The sequence below is a fragment of the Lissotriton helveticus genome, chromosome 4_1 (assembly GCF_964261635.1).
Source record: "Lissotriton helveticus chromosome 4_1, aLisHel1.1, whole genome shotgun sequence".
NCBI classification, from domain to species: domain Eukaryota; kingdom Metazoa; phylum Chordata; class Amphibia; order Caudata; family Salamandridae; genus Lissotriton; species Lissotriton helveticus.
Window position 1 is genome coordinate 2,065,915,398 of NC_136063.1, and position 19,982 is coordinate 2,065,935,379.

The 19,982-nt window shown below is 48.4% G+C and overlaps 1 protein-coding gene across 2 annotated transcripts in view; it reads right to left on the reverse strand.

Annotated features, from left to right (window-relative positions):
* Positions 1-257: 257 nt before the first annotated feature.
* The window catches only part of THOC2 (THO complex subunit 2), a 1,495,542-nt gene continuing 1,475,817 nt past the window's right edge, over positions 258-19,982 (reverse strand). For both annotated transcript variants that reach the window (XM_078688746.1, XM_078688744.1), the window contains exon 39: positions 258-396. The gene's annotated coding sequence lies outside the window, so the exon portion shown is untranslated. The remainder of the gene's footprint in view (positions 397-19,982) is intronic.

Consider the following 19,982-nt stretch of genomic DNA (forward strand, 5'->3'; position numbering starts at 1 on the left):
AATGAGGTAAAATCGAAAGAAAATTAAATCAAATTTTATTCTGGTATGACAATAAGAATGCAATTCAGATTTTAAAGTAGTGCGAAATTCCAGGCAATAACCAGGCAACCAAAAGTGGAACGCTGTACATACATTATAGCCTAATTTGCACTCTGGCAACTTTCTGCTTGCAGCACATTGTGCTAAACATTATGAATCGGTAACACTTTCAGCCATTAACTGAAAATAAATGTCTAAGAAAGTAAGCAACTAGTTAAAATACAGAAAAGCACAACTGAACATTACATTTTTCATAACAAAGAAAATAATGTCGAGAAATTAATAATTTAAGGGGTTACAGATGGTTCCTCTTCATTCACAATTCTCTGTGCAATCTATCTTCATGTACATCTTCACCTACAAAGACCGAAAATAATGTGACAGCTTAGTATATTCACAATTCAGGAGGTGTGCTTGTTTAAATTAGTTTTGGACCACTTATTCTAAAGAAATTAACTTCTTTTATGGAAAGCTAGTTGAGTCATGTTTAATTTGGAGTGTTGATTAATCACTTCGGAGGCAAATAAAGGCGAACATGCAATCTGAGATCAAAGATAAAATACTCTTCCTTTCTAAAATATGCCAACGGAACAGAGATAACATTAATACTTAAGTAACACATGGCAAACATAGCCAACCCGTTATCCCCGATGCGATATTTTAGAAAGTAGCATACGCTTCTTAGAAAAAATTATTTTAGTGCTTTTGGGAAATGGGTTATACAAATTAGGAAAGGTGAAAGTTTTGATTGTATCAAAAACATTCATTCTGTTGTACTAGCATTATATGCAACCTCCACGGATAGGGCTGACTAGGAAGTTAGCAGAGAAACAGACCATAAAAGTTAAATGGGGGTGTTTCCATGCAGTAGATCATTGAGAAAAAGGGTTTAATAAAATAAATGACAGTGCATTAAGTCAACTCAATTAATGTTTGGGATCCATGACGGAAAGCCCCATGCCAGTGATCAACAATACACTCCTCCTCATTTTACTGCAGCGTCCTTTAACCCTTTCGCTATTGGGGAGTTTGTGCACCTTTGTGGAGCTTTTTGACAAAAATAGTCCGCATTAGGTTCTTCAAGCACAGGTACCTCTTTGGTCTCTTTGCAAACCCATATACGAGAAAGTTTTGTTTGCACATTCTTATCTATGCACTGGTGCGAAGTCCACATCAGTATCTCATTTCAGCCAGAAGATATAATGAAAAGATGTGGTGATATTTCTAGCTTTTTACACCTATTTTGTTGAATTTTTCAAATGGCCAAACATAACTCTTAACCCAAGGAACACTGACCAAGGAAATGTCGCCCTGAATGCCTGGAGACCAAGAATGCCAAATGTGTGGGTTTTCCTAGGGAATGTAGTTTGCAGGATCAATTACATAATAGATCAGTGGAGATCACAACCTTTTTGGCAGAAGAACTGGTTATGCGGCTCTGTTCATTTGATAACCTATCAAATTCAGGACTATATGGACATTTTTTAAAGAATAACAAATTCTATAGAAACTAAGGAATCTATTGGTACAAGTCAAACCTCCACACTGAATATGATGTTTTGCACATTTTTAGTAGACCTTTGGCGGAACTTATGGAGTTACAAAAAACTTCATGAGATTCCATGGAATTTCGTGAAAGGTGTAAACAGGCACATTGCACTGCTTGCACTGTTATTTAGTGCCAGGAGCTTGTTCCGTGCTGAAAAATGAGCTAGAATGGTACCATGCGGCGAGCCAGAGGACGCAGCTTCTCGAGTTGATTTTGCTGCCGCTCAAGTAGATTTTTTACACAACCTGCAGCTTTCTGACAGTGAACAGTCGTGACAAACAAGTTACTTACCTTCGGTAACGATATATCTGTAAGAGACGTATATTAGTTATAGATTCCTTCCCTCAGAATTACCCCCAGGTGTCAGACAGGATCCGGAGAATTTTTCTCCCAGTTCCCCTCTGCGTCGGTAAGTGGCGTCGATTGGCTCTGCGTTCGGCGTAGTCATCGCCGGGATTACGTTGCAGTATCTACTTAGATGCAGCCCCTGCGCACTGATGTCAGTTCTTTTACACAACATTCCACACCAGAAGCGCAGAGCCATGCAAGACACTGACCACTAGTGCACAAAACTAGGGCCCTGAGTCCCTTACTATAAATGTTAATTCGCAGAACGTGGAGGATGCGTGGGGCGGAAAGGAGTCTATAACTAATATATGCCTCTTACAGATATATTGTTACCAAAGGTAGGAAACTTGTCCATCTGAAAGAGACTATTAGTAATAGATTCCTTACCTTAGAATAGATACACCAGCAATACTAACCCTGGAGGTGGGCCTGCGAACTAAGTTCACACCAGAAAGTCCGGGAGAACTGAACAGCCCAAAAAAAGCTGTCTCTCCAGACTAGACTATCCAAGCAGTAATGTTTAGTGAAAGTGTGTAGAGATGCCCACGTGGCTGCCTGGCAGATATCACCGAGGGGGACTCTACGTCCCAAAGCAGTAGTGGCTGCCGTTGCCCTGGTGGAATGGGCGCACAGTCCTACCGGAGGCTCCTTTTTTGCCAAGGAGTAACAGGTCTTAATGCAAAGGACGACCCACCGAGAGATGGTCTGTATTTGCACAGCCCGACCTTTCTTGGCATCCACTTAGCCAACAAAGAGATGATCGTCCACCCGGAATTGTTTGGTGCAATACAAATAAAATGATAATGCACGTTTTGGATTCAGACTGTGGAGTCTATCCTCCTCCTTGGAAGGGTGCGGGGTGGAAAGAAGGTGGGCAAAGTGATGGTCTGTCCTATGTGGAAAGATGTAACCACTTTCGGAAGAAAAGAAGGCCTAGTTCGAAGGACAACCTTGTCTGGATTGACAGCAAGGAAAGGAGGTTTAGAAGATAGAGCCTAAAGCTCACTCACACTGAGAGCAGAGGTGATGGCAACCAGAAAAGCAGTCTCTAAGGTCAAGAGTCTGAGAGGACAATTATGTAGTGGCTCGAAAGGAGCACACATAAGGTAAGTTAAGGCCAGATTCAAGTCCCACAGAGGCATTACGAAAGGATAGGAAGAAAGATGAGGAAGGCCCTTTCAGAAACCTACTTACAATAGGGGACTTAACCCCTTCAGTGCTAATGACAAGGGTAACTCGTCATGGAGTTTCCATTGATTTCAATGGAAATTACATTGAGGGGCCAGAGGTGCCTTAGCAGCCAAGTGGTTAAAAAGAGAAGGCTGATCACGAAGGCGAAGAAAGGCCGAAATGGTAGAACGAGAACCTTTAAGGGTGCCCAGAGCAGCGCCCTGTTGGACCAAAGAAAGAATGAAGAGGAGAACCTCTAAGAGGGGCAGAAAGGGGATCCAAAGACTTTGCTGTGCACCATGCCACAACTTACCATCTACAGGGATATACCATTTTAGGTGAGGGACGCCTGGCTGCCAAGATGACATTAAAGTCTTCGAGAGGAAGGTCAAAAGCTGTCAACTGGCGCCGCTCAATCTCCGTCCCCTGCTGCTGCGACAAAAGATCCTCCTGAAGAGGCAGATACCAGACTCTTCGTGCCCAGTCCGGAGCCACAAGGATGACTTGGGCCCGGTTGCGCTTGATATTCTTCAGCACTCTGGGCAGAAGTGCTATAGGTGGAAAGGCGTATAGAAGATCACAATTCCACTCGCGACAAAAAGCGTCGCCAAGAGAGTGCCGCCTAGGAATTTCCAACGTGCAGAACTGCTGACATTACACGTTCTCTTCGGTGGCGAACAGATCTAACCAAGGCTCTCCCACTGTTGAAAGAGACCTTGCACCACCTCTGAGTGAAGACACCATTCGTGATCCATCATGCACAGCTGGCTGAGTACATCAGCCCTGGCGCTCAGGGAACCCATAGGGTGTTGAACCACCAGGGACATGCCCTGATGTTCCAGCCACGTCAAAACGCAAAGAGCCTCTTGACACAGGATCCACGACCCCACCCTGCCCTTTTTGTTGCAGTACCATATGGCGGTGGTGTTGTCCTCGAACACCTGCACTACTCTTCCTTTGACAGAAGGAATACCTTCAGTGCCAGACAAATCGCCCGGAGCTCCAGAAGATTAATGTGGAGCCCGGACTCCGCAGGATACCAGAGACCTCTGATCTCCACCTCTCCCATGTGACCACCCCATCCCAGGAGTGGCACATCTGTCAACAGTGTGAACTCTGGTTGGGGAAGGCAGAAGGATCTGCCGTTGACCCAATTCTGGTTCGTTAGCCACCACTTGTAGGAAGCTGGCTCTGTAAATACTATACCAAAGTGAGTTATAGTGCGCACAGAGTCCAGTGGAACCCCCAAAGGTATGCAGAGGTAAAGTTAGATAGCACTTTACTCTCTATTTGTGGTAGTGTGGTGGAGCAGTAAGCATTTGTTGTACACACTCAGTCAGCAAAAGAATTCACACACTCAAAGACTGAACTTCAGACCAAATGTTTTTGAATAAAAAATATTTCTAGTTATTTTATTTCCTAGAACCAAGCAAGCCTGTCACAGGTAAATGATAAATACTTTGCAGTAAATATACTGTTGTAATACAGTTTGGATTGTAATTGTATATCCACTTTGTTTTGACTTACAGTATTGTTACTGAGAAATGCAATGCTTTGTAAATACACTACATATTATTTGCATAGGATTTTCTTGTAAATTTACAGGTAAGTTACTTTTGAGATTACTTCTCTTACACAGTGTTGTATACCTGGATACTACACTGGGACATTTCCTGTAAACAGGTAAGTAAAATCGTTTTTGTTAGTACACTTTTAAAGAATTTCTTTAGGTTTTCCAACTCCACACAGGATAACTGACTGTTTTTCTACCAAAAGTTTCTATGGAGGAAAATAGTGGTATCGGTTTAAAGGTTAGTACTTTGTTGTGTGAGTTGGTGTTCTGGGGTTAGATTCAGGGGTCCCCCAAGGGTCAAGAATGCACTCTTGTTCCACCCTCAGCAGCACTAGGGCGGCCGGGTGCAGTGTCCTGAAGCCCAATGTTGTCGAATGGAGGTTAGGGGGCCTCCGGTTGGTGGCTGCTGACGAGCAGGCCACTGGGTTGGGAGAGCAAAGCTCCTGGACTTAAGCTCAGGGCAAATGGGGGTTTAGGCCAGCACAAAAATTGCACCCTCAGCGGCACTGGGGCAGCCTGGTGCAGAGTGCTGTTTTGGCGAAGGAAGTCTTATAGCTTTTAATAGGGAGCCTCTGGTGTGCAAAAGCACTGCAGACTCAGGGACGAAGGTCTCCTGGGTGCAACCACCACTTCGAGAGGTAAGTTGGGATGTTGAGGGTTGGCTAGGCACCGTCAGGTGGCCCACCCAACGCCGGGTGCAGGGGCGCCTTTTAGGGTAGGATCTTCTTACCAGCTCCAGATCACGGTTGGGGAACCTTCTGGGTTGAGGCTGCATGTGTCGGCTGGAGGCAGCTCAGGGGTCGCTGGATCTCGGGTCAGGATCGCCGGGGAGACCTCCTCTTGGTGTTTGCCCACTGGAGCTCGGGCCGTGGACGGCGGGTGCAGAGTGGTGCGGATTCGCCATTTCCAGCCAGGGCCAAAGGTTGTTGTTGAACAAATCTGGTGTTCACGAAGACACAGTCTTTGTGGTTGAAGGCAGACAGGTCCTCTGGGGTTTACGAGGTTGCTAGCTGCAGGACTCACCGGGATTTCGCAGGAGCAGGTTCGAGGTGGAGACAGGCTGGTAGGGCTGGGTCCAAGTCAGTGGGAGTCTTCCTCTTGTTAGCTTTGACACGGCTGTTCGGTCCTTTTCTTGTAGTTGGTTCTTGTCTGAGGAAGTAAGGTTCAATGGTGCCCCTAAATACTAGATTTAGGGGCGTTACAGATAGGTAAAAGGTTGGTACCAATGGAACCCTTCCCTGGGGTGGGTACACCCCCTATTATGCCACCCTCCAGTGGGAGGCGGGCATAAGCCTTTCCCTGGTTGGCTGGGTCCCCCCCATCTTCAAGATGGAGGGTTCTGAGAGTTGTGCTTCACCTCACCTCCCCCACCTGAGGGGTGGAGTTGGCAGAGGTGGGCACACCTCTCTTCCTCACATGTTTTTCCCACTGGTTCTCCCGTCCAAACTGGGGGTCAGAACCAGTGGGGACCAGTTGCTGAAAGCAGCAAGTGGCCTGGGGAAGCTCACAAAGGCGGCAAGCCTTTGAAGCTTCCCCTTCATGGACCCTGCCCATCCTGGGGGAGGAAGCTTGGCACTTCGTCTCAGGATGGGCATTGTTTCAGGCCCCCGAGAGCAGCAGGCTCTCGACCCAGGGGTCCAGAAACCTGTGTGGTGGTGGCAGCTGAAAGCAGCCACTCAGCCTAGTGGTAGGTCGTTTTTCAGAGGACATCTCTCAGATGCCCTCTGTGTGCATTTTACATTAATTCCCACACTGGCATCAGTGTAGGTTTAATGTGCTGAGATGTTTGATTCCAAACTTGTCAGTTTTCAGTGTAGCCATTATGGTGCTGTGGTGTTCGTAATGACAAACTCCCAGCACCATATACTCTTAATGGCAGCACTGTACTTACAATGTCTAAGAATTGACTTAGACACTGTAGGGGTACAGGGCTCTTGCACCTGTAGCCTCACCACTGGTATAGTGCACCCAGCTAGAGGGGTGACTTATCTATGCCAGGACAGCGGGTTGAAGGCATGGCACACAGAAATGTGTGCCATGTCCACTCTTCACTTTGTTCTGCACGAAAACACTCAGCCTGCAAAGGCAGTGTGTGAGTGTAATTGTACAGGGCGTCTAAGGGTTGCACAATAAGTGATGCAGCCCTTAGAGGTACACCCTGGTCACAGTGCCCTGGATACCTGTGGTATCATTTACTAGGTGCTGACCTATGGTCAGAGATGCCAATTGGGATTGGGTTAGTTTTGGGGAAATCACACAGGCCCTGGGAACCCGATTGGCAGGGACCAGGGCACATCAAGTCAAAAGTGCATCAGTAGTCTGGCAACAAGTCGGGGGTTACTGCAATAGAAACCCAGCTTCTCACACCACTGCAATTGGTGTGCAGTGCCTTCCGAGATCGGGACACAATCGGAAAGATTACCCCGATGCGCCCACTGGAACTTCAGGTCCCACTGCAGAGCCCTCATATGCTACCTGGTATGATCCAACAGCAAGATGCAGGAGGCCATGAGGCCCAGCAGCCTCAAGGTCATTCTCAGCTAAACCCGGGACAGAGGCTGAAACATCGGTATCATAACCAGAATATCCCGGACTCGCTGCTGAGGAGGATAAGCCCGAAACTCTGTTGTATCCAGAACTACTCCGATGAAAAGGAACTTTTGAGAGAGAATCAGGTTTATAGTGAACCCCAGCGAGTGCAGGAGGTCCGCCGTAGTCTGGAGATGGGAGCCGACAGCCTGGTGTGAGCCTGCCTTCAACAGCCAGTCATCGAGACAGGGGAAGACTGGAACCCCTGATCTGCGCAGATGGGCTACGACCACCGCCATCACTTTCGTGAACACCCGAGGGGCACTGGTAAGGCCAAAGGGGAGCATGGTAAACTGAAAATGCTCGTGGACTACCGTGAACCATAGGGAACGCCTGTGGGCTGGCAGGACGGGGATGTGGAAGTAAGCGTTCTGCAAGTCCAACGCTACCATCCAGTCTCCATGGTCGAGGGCAGACAGGACTGGAGCTTATTTCAATATTTTGAACTTCTCCTTCTGGAGGAAGCGGTTGATGTCCCTGAGATCCAAGGTAGGACGCAGGCCTTTGTTCTTCTTGGGTACCAGGAAGTAGTGGGAGTAACAACCACAACCTACTTCTGGAACAGGGACTCGCTCAATAGCTCCCTTGGCCAAGAGAGCCGTAACTTCCTGACGGAGAAGGGCCAAGTGATCCTCCGACATGTGATGGAGTGTTGGTGTCAAGGAGGGAGGGGTAGTCTCGAAGGGGAGGGAGTAGCCCCTTTGGACTATATGCAAAACCCACCTGCCCGACGTGATGACGTGCCAGTGATGGAGGTGATGGCTGATCCTGCCGCACACTGGCAACTGGTGGTCCTGAAAGGTCGGACTAGGAAGGTTTGGAGGCTACTCCAGAGGGGGCACTGGTGGACTGGCCCGCCCGCTGTCCCCTAGACCCACGGCGCTGGGTCCCACGTCCCCGGGCACGCCGAGGCTGGGTAGCTTGCGCCGGCCTGTGGTCCTGGATGGAACGTGGTGGGACACCCCTTCCATAGCCATGAGAGTGGCGAAAGGCAGACTGAACAGGGCGAGAGGTGGCAGCGGGGCCCAAGGATCTGGCCATAGCTCTAGAGTTCTTGAAGCGTTTGAGCGCATTGTGCGTCTCGTCAACAAACAGGCGACGGCCAACAAAGGGCATGTCCAAAAAGGTCGATTGGACATCCCCGGAGAAGCCAGTGAACCTCAGCCTGACGTATGCGCTTCAAGGCTACTGACTTAGAAATCGTTCTACCTAGTGAGTCTGCGGTATCCAGCCCACATCGATTGGCGAACTTTGCTGCATCTCTACCCTCTGCGACCGCACGGGAGAGTACAGTCCAGGCCATCTCCGGGCACTGTGGCAGCGCTTGTGCAACCCACACAGAGTAGGTGTAACAGCCCAAGAGACATACTGTGTTCACAACCGCAGTCCTAAACTGGCAGAAGTAAACATCTTCTTCCCAAGATGGTCAAGCTTCTTGGATACCCTATCTGGGGGAGCAGTAGGGAACGCGCCTTTGGATGTTGAGGCTTGGACCACAAGTTCTTGAGGGTAGGTTGTTGGAAGAGGATAATTGAGCCACCCGATGCCAGGCGGTGGCGTCGGGCAATCATCCTATCAATAGGAGCCCCTGTGCCCAGAAGGATGTCTGTGAGGGCCTCATTGAATGGCAGCAGGGGCTCCGAAGAGGCCGCTGCCAGCTGAAGCACCTAAGTCAGGAGGTTAGTCCTGACTGCCACCGTAGGAAGACCAAGGCCTCAGCAGCCCTACGTAACACCACAGCGTAGGAGGCTCCTTCCTCCGTGCCCATGGTAGGGGTAGAAAAGCATATCATGGTCTGGGGAGGTATCCAAACCACTGACCTCACCCAACTCCTCTCTCCAGTCCGACTCTTCTAGTTGGTCTGCCAAAGGGTCTAAAGACCCCTCCCAGTACTCCTCACCCTCCTCTGGCTGCCACTCACCTGTCACGTGTGGGAGGCAGTTCCGTTGTCAGCGCCATGTAAAGTCTGTGCTGAATCGCCGTGGACATGTGGGCTCTTTAACTTCTCAAGTAGAATTCACTCTGTCAGCGAGTGCGATTGCGGAGAGTCCTGCTGAGAGGAGGAGGCTGCCCTTTGTTTCTTAAGGTGTTTGAGGAATTCCTCAACCTGCTGAGGCTTGGTGTAGAACGACTGTTTGCCCTGGTATGTAACTTGTAGGCGTGCAGGGTACAAAAGAGCATAATCGATTTGAGCCGGTCTCAATTTTTGCTTCACAGCAAGGAATTTACGTCGCTCCTCTTGCACATGGGTGGTAAAATCCGGTGTGGACTGCAAGTCCTGCGACGGGCCGTCTGCGCCAAGGTCTGTCTCTGTCGTCTGCAGGAGCGTGCCTTTCTTCGCCTCAAAAGTAAGGCGCGGCTGGCGTGCATCCGTCCTACCCATGCTGAGTGTTGCAGGTATGAACAGTATGTGGACTGTAAAGCCCTGGTGTTGTACCAATCGGTTAGTCTATATATTTCTTCTATGCCTCCCCAGGGTTCGCAAACAGCAGCTCCTCTAATGTCCAGTATCCCATCCGAGGTTGTCCATTAATTAAGGGGAAAGTGGGGGCTATTTCAGGGGGTCCAAGCTACCAGAGGATGTGGTATCTCACCTTCATCAATTTCACGCACCACCTACCCCCTGGCTTTTAAGGACCCCGCCGTGACACCCCCACTCAAGCTTTCAGCAGTGTGCTCACAAATTAAGGCAGCACTTATTTCAGTTCATCCTCCATGCGCGCTGAATGAGGTGGTGTACGCCCCTACGTGCTTCACTCTTCCCTATGCTGTAAGTCCAATGCGCTCCACAATATGCAGTCACTGCACGGTCTGCGCCTATAGCCGACCCGCGCGCTGCCTCAGCCCTGCAGTGTGTATGGCCTTCTCCCCACAGCTCCAGAGGATTCTATGCTCCCCGAAGGTCCCCCGCCGAACTGCGAACGTGCAAGGGGCAGCGCTGCCGCGACAGCACTCGCCACACACACTGCGCCTCTGATGACCCAATGCGGCCCAGCTTCCACGTGGAGTCCCCGGCGCTTGCGTGAGGAGCAGCGCCGCAGAACAGTTCTGAGCCGATCAGTGCTCTGCCACGGCCCATCAGTCAAACAGCCGCGATATCCACATACCGCACCGGAGCGCTTCCAATCTTGAATCGCTGATACTCCCAGCAGTGGGCCACTCTCAGCGCTGTTTTCCCAGCGATTCTCAGCCTCGGGACAAGTATTATTTCAGGATGCCTGCACCAGGCTGCAGGAGCCTCACTCTGTGACGGCCATTCCGTACGTGCGCCACCTAGCGCCCCCACCCATTCCGTACGTGCGCCACCTAGCGCCCCCCACTTTCGGACTATATACGTATTAAATCAATTCCACTTTTACCTCCATACGGCCTCCTCGCTTCGGTTTCTGCCCATCCCTCCGACAAGTGGTAAGACACCCCTCTAGCAGGCCTCAGCCCTAAAGAAGGATGCACTATAACTTTTGTGAGGGCATATGAGCATGAGCAGATATGCTCCTGCAATATTTGTGTTGATTCCTTGATATTGTAAGTGACCAGGGAAGCCATAGTAAGTGCATAGCCTGGACAGTCATTACCAGTCCCCCAGCTCTATGATGGCTTCACTGAAATATGGGATGTTTGATACAAAATATTGCAACATAATAAACCTGCACTGATTCCAGTGTCAGATTTATTAAACATTGTACACAGAGGACCCTTTAGAGGGATCCCCTACAACCTACTAATCCTCAGTGTGGTCACCGAAAGGCCTGGGTCCGCTTACTACCAGTACACAGTGATCTGACCTCATGGGGAGAGTGCCTGCATGCTCTGAGTTAGAGAACAATGCCATCCTTGGTGGAGGTATTCACACCTCCTTGTGGTCAGCAAGAGCCAACCGTGGAGGGGAACTTCAAAGGCCTTGTCGCCTTTGTAATGTGACCCAGCCTCTCCTGTTAGAGGGAGCCGGGCCCCTTCCTAACCTCACAAACTTTTTGGGGGGAGGACAGTTGGAGGTCTAGGTATTCTACCACCAGATCCGGGGTTGAGAATTCTCTCCTGGAATGTGGCAGGAATTGCAAATAAGGAAGGCTCACCGGAGTGGGATCACCTAGTAGGAGGCAGTGACATCCTCCTTTTTCAGGAAACATGGGCGAGGGACACCCAATCTAGGAGAGGGTTTGAAATATTTGAAATCCCTGCCAAATGGAGTGGGAGGGGGAGGCCGTCAGGTGGCTTGGCAATCTGGATTGCGAGTCACACTGGGTGCCAGGCGGAACAGGTACACACGTACTCGCAGGACATTCAGTGTGTTCGGCTCACATGGCCTGGCAAACCACCGTGGGCTATTGTTAACGTCTACTCGCGACCGGTTGCCACGCCAAATGAATCACCGACCCTAAACGACCTGTCCTCCTTTTTGGGTCAACTTCCAGGAGATTTCAAGGTGGTGCTTGGAGGAGACTTCAATTGCCACTTTGAACCCCTGGAAGGCCTATTGGATGGTGCCCTTACGGCCGAGGATGACTACTGGGGGGTCCCACCCTCGTCTTCCCCTCACCCCAAAGCCTGGTCCCCCCTAGCAATACAACTCATGTCCCTTACTCTGAACTACGCACTGAGGGCCTGTAATGGTCGTACTCCTTCCGATACCCCCTCAGTGTGTACTTTCAATAGAAGGGGCCATGAGTCGAGGCTAGACTATATTATGGTGGACATTACACTCTGGCCAAAAGTCCTCGACTTTGGGGTAATAAATAGGTCAGATAGTGACCACAATGCCCTTTGTTTAAACATCCAGTGCCCTCTGCCTTCAGCGGGCACATCCGCAGTAAATCGAGGGGAAGACACGGGGGATTTGCTCCTTACAACAAATAGGCGCCGGGTTAAGTGGGGAAAGCTTGTGAGTTCAGAAGAGGCCATCAATAAGCTATATGAGTTGGCACTCCCAAGGTTTATGGAGGTGGATGTACTTCTAAATGAACCAAGAAGCCCAGGATATAATGAGAAACTGGGTGACATACATCAGGACTTAGTGAGGGATTTGGCTGAGGTATTTCACCCGGTGGTGCCAATCCGAAAGAAAAAGACCCATGTTCCCACCTGGTATACCTCCTCTTGTAGGGCAGCTAAATCTGAGCTCATTGCTGCAATAAAAGAGGGGTCAAATAAGGCTAAGGTATGTGACCTTAGGAAGTATTACAAATCAGTGATGGCGATCGCTAGGACCGAGTGGGACTGGAACCACTGGCAGGACCTTTATGACGCCCTAAAAGTTAGGGACTCCCGGAAATTTTGGGCCCTTGTAAATAATGGGATTGGGGATCTCAAAAAAGCAATTGAACCCACTATTGCCCCTGTGGTTTGGGAGGCCCACTTTGGGGTACTTTACCAAGACACTAATCCCTGCCCTGATACAGCCCTGCTAGCGCCCTCGGGCTCCCAGGTCTCTGGCATGGAACTATCCCTGAGGGAAGTAGAGGCGGCCCTGGAGCATTTGCCGTTGGGGAAGGCGCCAGGTCTGGATAGGTTACCCGGGGATCTTTTCAGGCATCACCCGGACATCTGGGGTCCATACCTTCTCATCCTTTTCAATGCCATTCTAGGAGGTATGGCAATCCCCGGGTCCTGGCTGGGGGCAGAGATTGTTCCAATCCACAAGAAGGGATCCACTCTGCTCCCCGCCAACTACAGGCCTATTAGCCTAATAGATGTACCCCAAAAGCTCTTTGCGCGCCTTATCCTTAACCATCTCCTAGACTGGGTGGAGGACAATGACATCATGAGCCCCTTCCAGGCTGGGTTCAGAAAGAACACGTCGACCATGGACCAAATCTTCCGCCTCCTTCTCCTATATTGGAAGACGGTAACGTTAGAGGGAGGAAGACTGTACATGGTCTTCGTGGATCTGAGGTCAGCCTTTGACCTAGTCCCGAGAGGGAAACTATGGGAGGTTTTGCAAAAGCTAGGAGTACCCCATCACCTCCTTAGTATCATCATCAGGTTGCATGAGAACAACTATGCACAAGTAAGGTGTGGGAGGGATGGTAAGCTCTCGGGCAAATTCCCGGTCCGTCGAGGCGTCAGACAGGGCTGTGTCTTGGCCCCGACCCTGTTCTGTCTTTATATTAACAGCGTCATTCAACATCTTGACGCTGTTAAGGACAATGATGCCCCGCTTTTGGCAGGCAGGAGGGTCCCGGCAATAATGTTTGCTGACGATACCCTCCTGCTTTCCAAATCCCCCATGGGGATTCAGAGGATTGTGAATGGTTTTGGCCTTTTCTGTCGCCAACATGGGTTGGAGGTGAACACGGAAAAAACTAAGTTCATGATCTTCAACCCCCCTACCAAGACCAGACCCAATCCTAAACTGGGGGAAATTAGTCTTGAGAGGGTCCCGACCTTTATATATTTGGGGGTAACACTTCAAGAAAATTTATCATGGGACTGCCAGGTAGCGAGATCTAGGCTGAAACTTTCCCAGCTATCGGGCGCACTCTTGAAAGTGGCCAACAAGTCCACCTTTAAACCTGTAAGCCCGGCCCTGGAAACATACAGGTCCCAAGCGAAGCCAGCAGCCATGTATGGTAGTGAGTTGTGGGGACATAAAGCAGGGAAGGTTCTGGCAGGTGTGGAAAATAGCTTTCTGAGACGCCTACTTGCTCTCCCGCAAGGTACGCCACTCCTCCCCTTAAGACTAGATTTGGGCCTTCCCTCTATTGCTGAGGATCTTCTGTCGAAACCCGTGAAGTTTTGGCATCGGATATGGTCCACCGAGGAACTGTATCATTATAGACAGGACCTTATTCATGTTATGAGGCTGAATGCCAACTGCAAAATTCCCTGGCTGGCCTTTATCAAGTCGGAACTGCTTAGCTTGAACTTGCCAGACTTATGGGATGACCCTGCTCAGGGCTGTCAAAGGATTACGCGTAAAACTCTTGCCCAGCTGTACAAGAACAAATACCTCGTTGACATGGATAATGCTTATAATAGTGGCACCTTGACGGGACGCTTTATGGAATACAAAAATTCTTATGTGTTTGAACCTTTTATGGATTTTATCTTTCCTCTCGTGGCGAGGAAATTGTTCCTGCAATGGAGGTTCGGTACACTCCCCACCAAAGTATTCACTTACAAATGGTCCACAGGGGGTGACAAACTTTGTCCATGCTGTAAAGCCCATGATGAAGATGATCTACACATAATGTTTGGTTGCCACGCTTACCAGAGCCCGAGGAGGCGTTGGATAGCACCTTTGTGTCGGAACCTGGGCTTCAGGAAGTACTTACAGGCCTACAGGGTTATGAAAACCAACACTCTCGGCCATATTGTCTTTGCTGTTTCAAAATTTTTAATGGCAGCATGGATAATAAGGAAGAAAATGTCTTCTTGAACTTGTAGTACCTTGTATCCCTTACCCCATGCAGGTCCAGTAGAATTTTTATATGTAAATATTGTGTTTTAATTATATGTATTGTATTTTATTGTATCTTTTATGGCCTATGTGGCCGAAATAAAGAATTTTTGGAATTGGAATTGGAATTGGAAAATTAGAAAGAATAAGTGTGCCCCCCTCTGCCAACTCCACCTCTCAGGTGCTGGAGCAAGGTGAAGTACACTTTTCAGTACCAACCATCTTGATGATGGTAGGACTTATTCAATCAGGGCTAGGACTATGCCCCCCTCTACACCTCATGTGGTGGGCATAATTGAGGGTGTAAACACCTCAGGTAAGGGGCCCATTGCCCACTACCTGTCACTCCCTTGTAACACCCTTGAAGCTAGTATTCAGGTGGCATCACAAGACCCTGAACTTTAGTTCCTGATGACCCAAGAACAGCTGGAAACTCCAGATCCGCACTCGTGGAGAAGACTACAGCAAGCTACTGACTTGGCCCCCACCCTACCAGCCTGTCTGCAGCCCTACACCAAGGGATAACTCATCCTGCAGCCCAGCGACCTCCGGAACCTTGGGAGGACTGCCTTCCTTCAATAAAGCCCAAGATCTCCTGAGAACAGGAGACCTGTTCAAAAGCAACCGTCTTCAAAGTAAAGACTATGTAACCTGAAAAACTGTGAAGCCTGCCCCCAAGTTCTACCTCTGCACCAGACGCCTTTGGCCTGAGTCCAAGTGGCCCACCGGTTCCAGCAAGGTTCCTTGGCGCTCCAGAGCCCGAGTGCACCATAAAGCTGACCTCTCCCGGACTCCTCGATGTCGCCTGCAGCCTCTGCACTGGGACCACTCAACCGTGACCTGCACTGTTTCCAACACAAAAAGTCACCCCTGCACCAGTCTGTTCTGTGCCTTGGTGAAGAGGACAAAAGGTGTCCATACGACCCCGACCATCGCAACCTACCTCTACTGCTGTTGGTTGCCTTTGACCGGCCTCCTGGCCTGAGCCTGGAGCCCTTTTCCGATTTGACCTGTCTCCATTGCTTTTCATTGGGCACCCAACACTGTCTTGGCACCCTGCACACGGCGGCTCCTGTGCTGTTGGTGGTATAGTATTGGTGCTGCTTCAGGCACTGTACAGTGTTGGCCTCAACCCGCGGAGACTGGTCCCACCCCACCCCGCCAAGCCGCTGCTACTTACCTGAAAGCAGCCTCTGACTGCCCAAGTCCCAAATGATTTGTACTGGGAGCCCGTCCCCGAACTTGCACCCTGCACACAGCAGCCCCTGTACCATTGGTGGTGTACTGTTGGTACTGAACTGAACCTTGCCCAATAAAGGCCTTAACTTCCGAAGACTGGTCTTGTAAGTTGATGCTGCTGATATGTATATTGAATGTTTTCTTCCTCCCAAAGGATAACATTGGAAAGTCTGAAAAGTGTTTACTTTTTACCTTGAAAAGTAATGCCATTGCACAACATTTATCTATGATGAAGTTCTGTGGTTCTACAAAATAAATATAACCAAGTACTATTTTTGTAAATTGGTTTCAAATAGATTTACAGAGTCATTTATTGCCACAGTGCATATAACACATGCTTAACACTACCCTCTGATAGGCCTAACTGCTTGCTCATACTATACTACCACAAGAGACAGCATTAGTATTATCTACTTTAGCCTCTGTAAAGCTTCTGGGCATTCACCTCTTTTTGGTATAGTATATAGAGAGACAGCATCCTACACCACCCCAACCAAAATGTGATGCATTGGTCATCCATCTCAGCTCTAGTTGGGCAAGGGAGAGGGGTTAGCTGCTGAACCAATCGCAGTCCAGTAGCCATTACTGATGATCTTTTGCAGCCTCCTTTGAAATCTGAACGTGTTCAGTGAGATCTAGTTTATGTTGGGCCCACTGAAACTTGCCACCAGGTGTGCTTGACTAGCAGGATGCAGGAGATCATCAGTCACAGCAACCTCAGCGCTGACCTAAATAAATAACAGGTACAAATTATCAATAGAAACTACAGAAGGTGGGGATAATGCAGGCAGACCTCTGGCCTGGTTGCTTAAGGAAAAGGCACTAAAATCATAATACTTTGGAAAGGAAGCAAAGATGCAATGCTGCTGTCATACAGCTGGTAATTAAACAGCACTCTTATAATACATTTGATGAAGGTATAGAGTAAGCCACACCTTGTAGTCAGAGGCACAGTTAATGCCTACCTAGATGAAGTGAACTGCTTAAGAGTCATAGCGGACTAGAAGGACACATTCAGGCTCACTGTACAGGGGAGGAGTCACCTATCGTGATACTTCGAAGACTCTTCCAAGACAACAAAGTGCAACTTCGAAGACTCTTCCAAGACAACAAAGTGCAATCATCCGGACCCAACACTAGGCAGCGATCTATGCAAAGATATGAATTCAGCAGCCCACATGCCTCGAACTCCTCATTAACATAAGAAGAGCTAGTGGCAGTAATAAATATAAAAAAAGTGAGGTACAGGGAAACTTTGGATCTATTACACTTTTTTCCTTAAACACTTGCAATAAACAAATCCCGAAAGTCTTGAGAAAACTCTGGACGTTTTCAGAGAGGCACAATGCAATTTGTGCCACTCGCCATGCGTATGGCTATTATTTGAATGATCCCAAAATCCAGAGAGCTGCCCATCTGACTGAGCATCGACTCCCTATTCACGATTAACACAGATGAAAAATAATGTAGGTAGAGCGGCGACTAACCGATTCATGTTGACTTACCCCGTGTGGGAGTATGGCCCAGAACCAAGAACATTCACTAGAATCAGGGGACGAACACTATGCCCGTGTTGGCTCTTTCGTAAGTTGGTAAAGTATGCTAAGGAAGATTGAGAAGATGCGGTCTGGGCCTAATTTCCTGCGAAGGATACAGCTTCTGTACATGCAGCGGAAGGCAGACGTGAGAATGGATTTCCCCTCTCACCGCTGCTGTTTGCGATGATCGAAGAATCAATTTGATGCAGCTTAGAGTCAATGTTGCAGGGATGGGAGATCACAATGGGCTAACCCTACTTAAAATATCCCTTGAGCAGATAACACACCCATATAACTGCCTAGGCCAGAAGTCTAAGATTATTATAGAGACTTCTAGCTTCGGATTACAAACCTTTTGAATATTCCCCAGACGTGAGATTGGATAAGGTAACTTTTTAGCAGTACTTCTGCGCACTGTGTGGCTCCGCACTGATGCCACTTCGCTCCTGAAAGGACATGCAGAGCCTATATAGGCACTTCTCCCACGTGCCGTTAGTTTCTTTCTATTGTTTGGGTATTCACTCTCTAGGGCTACATGACAGTCATATCTAAAATTCACACAAATGGCATGATAATAAATGATCAAGAGAGAGGGCTGTATAACCAACTTTCCAACCAACCAACTTTCCAGGAGTTCCAATCCAATCCCTCTGTTCCTGTGTTTTTTTCTCAGAGCAACTGTCTTTGCTGCTGTGCTCTTTCTGTCCCTCCATCTTTGCCCCGACAGCTCCCTTGATCCAGCCGCCTACAGCTGTGCAACTCATCCAGTTCACAACCCAGCCACACGTCATTTTCTAGGCCTTACCGGCCATCAGAGCTCTGCCTCTTACTTTTGAGGGCCTCTATTTTTCTCTACTCCCCTGTCAACAGTACCTGGGGCCTGGCACTGTAACTCTTCTCTGATTTACTAAACCCCCTCAGTCCCACTTTTGCACTTCTATACTTACCACAGCTGCAACATGCAGTCCAAAGTGCTTGATCGGCTTGGACCCACAATAGTTCCCACAGGATTATCTCCCTATCAAGTTCCATTCTAGGAGCAAAAAACGACCAACTCCTTGGCTTTCCATTCTGTAGCTGTTCTCTCCCGCTTATTCATTTCCACTGTTGCCTTGGGGAATCCCACCACACCCATTGCTGCAAACATGCTTTGCGTCCCCATTTTACAGCTCACAAAAGAGAAGGGAGGGCTTCTCTTGATCCTCTAGATCAAGTTTTCCTTGCACCCAGAAAACTTTTTCAAATTGCCACTCTGGAATTCAAATTCAAAAATCTTTATTTAGATATAAAACAAATATCTTTAAAAGCGGATTACAAGTTCACGTTCTCTACAGACTTAAAAATAAGGACAATAGAAACAAGAGGTAAAAACAAAAGGACCGAGAAGAACATGGAAGATTAAAACATAATGTGCAATTGTCTTGGCCCCTTTTGTGTTGCTCCCATTAACTGTAATTTCATACATATAAATACAAACCATATTCTGGGAGTACTGCGCATGTTCTTTTTGTTGCGGACTACGTAGCGGTTTGGAATATGTTGTAAAGTGCATTATGTGATTAAAAAGATAGGGGGAGGAAGCGGTAGCAGACCTCTTTTGCTTAAAATTACGGTACACTTGCTGAATAAAGTTTGTCAGCCTTATGTTTAAGTCTGTGTTTTCAGGGCTCAGAGCCACAATGATGGCTTGCCTACAAGTCCGAACACCCAGCCTATTCCATTCGGCCCTGAGCTTGTGCCTACGTTGGAGGTTGAAAGCCTAGCAGATGCAAACCACATGCAGCAACGTTTCTGCTGCTTTGCCGCACCCTCTACATGTTGTGTCCGCCACCGTGCGTCGCCAAGGGGGTAGGTTTTGTAAAAATCGCCAGTCACCCATTCTAATAGATATAAGACTGCGTTTTAGATACAGTGAATATGTGCAGGAAAAGTAAGTGGCAGGAGTTAACAGACAATAGGAGTTAACAACTGCCCAGGAGTGACTGTGTTTCAGGAAGAGTGCTTTATCTATGATGAGTGATCTCATTCTCACACATTTTTTGATTGCGATTTTAAATGCGGACTGACTATGGTTGAGGGCCCAGAGGTCGGTAACTGACATTTGTTGGATGTAGTCCCTGAAAAGGCAACCAAATATTCCTCCTGGTTTTTTTCGATAATTTCTTGCCAGACTAGAGATTCTAATGTGCCTGAATCGGCCTGTCTTAGTTTGTGACAAAGGTTAAGGTATACACCGATACTGGAAGCTTCATAATTTGGTAACCCCATCTCTAATCTTATCTGTGCTGGGGATGCGGAACTTGGCAGCCGGAGAACCTTTTTATAAATTTTGTTCGTATGCTGGTTTAAAGCAGTGTTCAATTTGCCCTTGAATATCCCTATGCTGTACGATAGAGTAGGGCCGATTTTTGCTCTCAGGACTTCCAGAAGGGGCGAAAGAGTTGGACCTGAGAGGTTTTTCGAGAGCTTGGTTAGTGACACCGGAAGTGTCGTGGCTTTAACTGCAATCTCATTACGCTGTTTTATAAGGCTACCCCT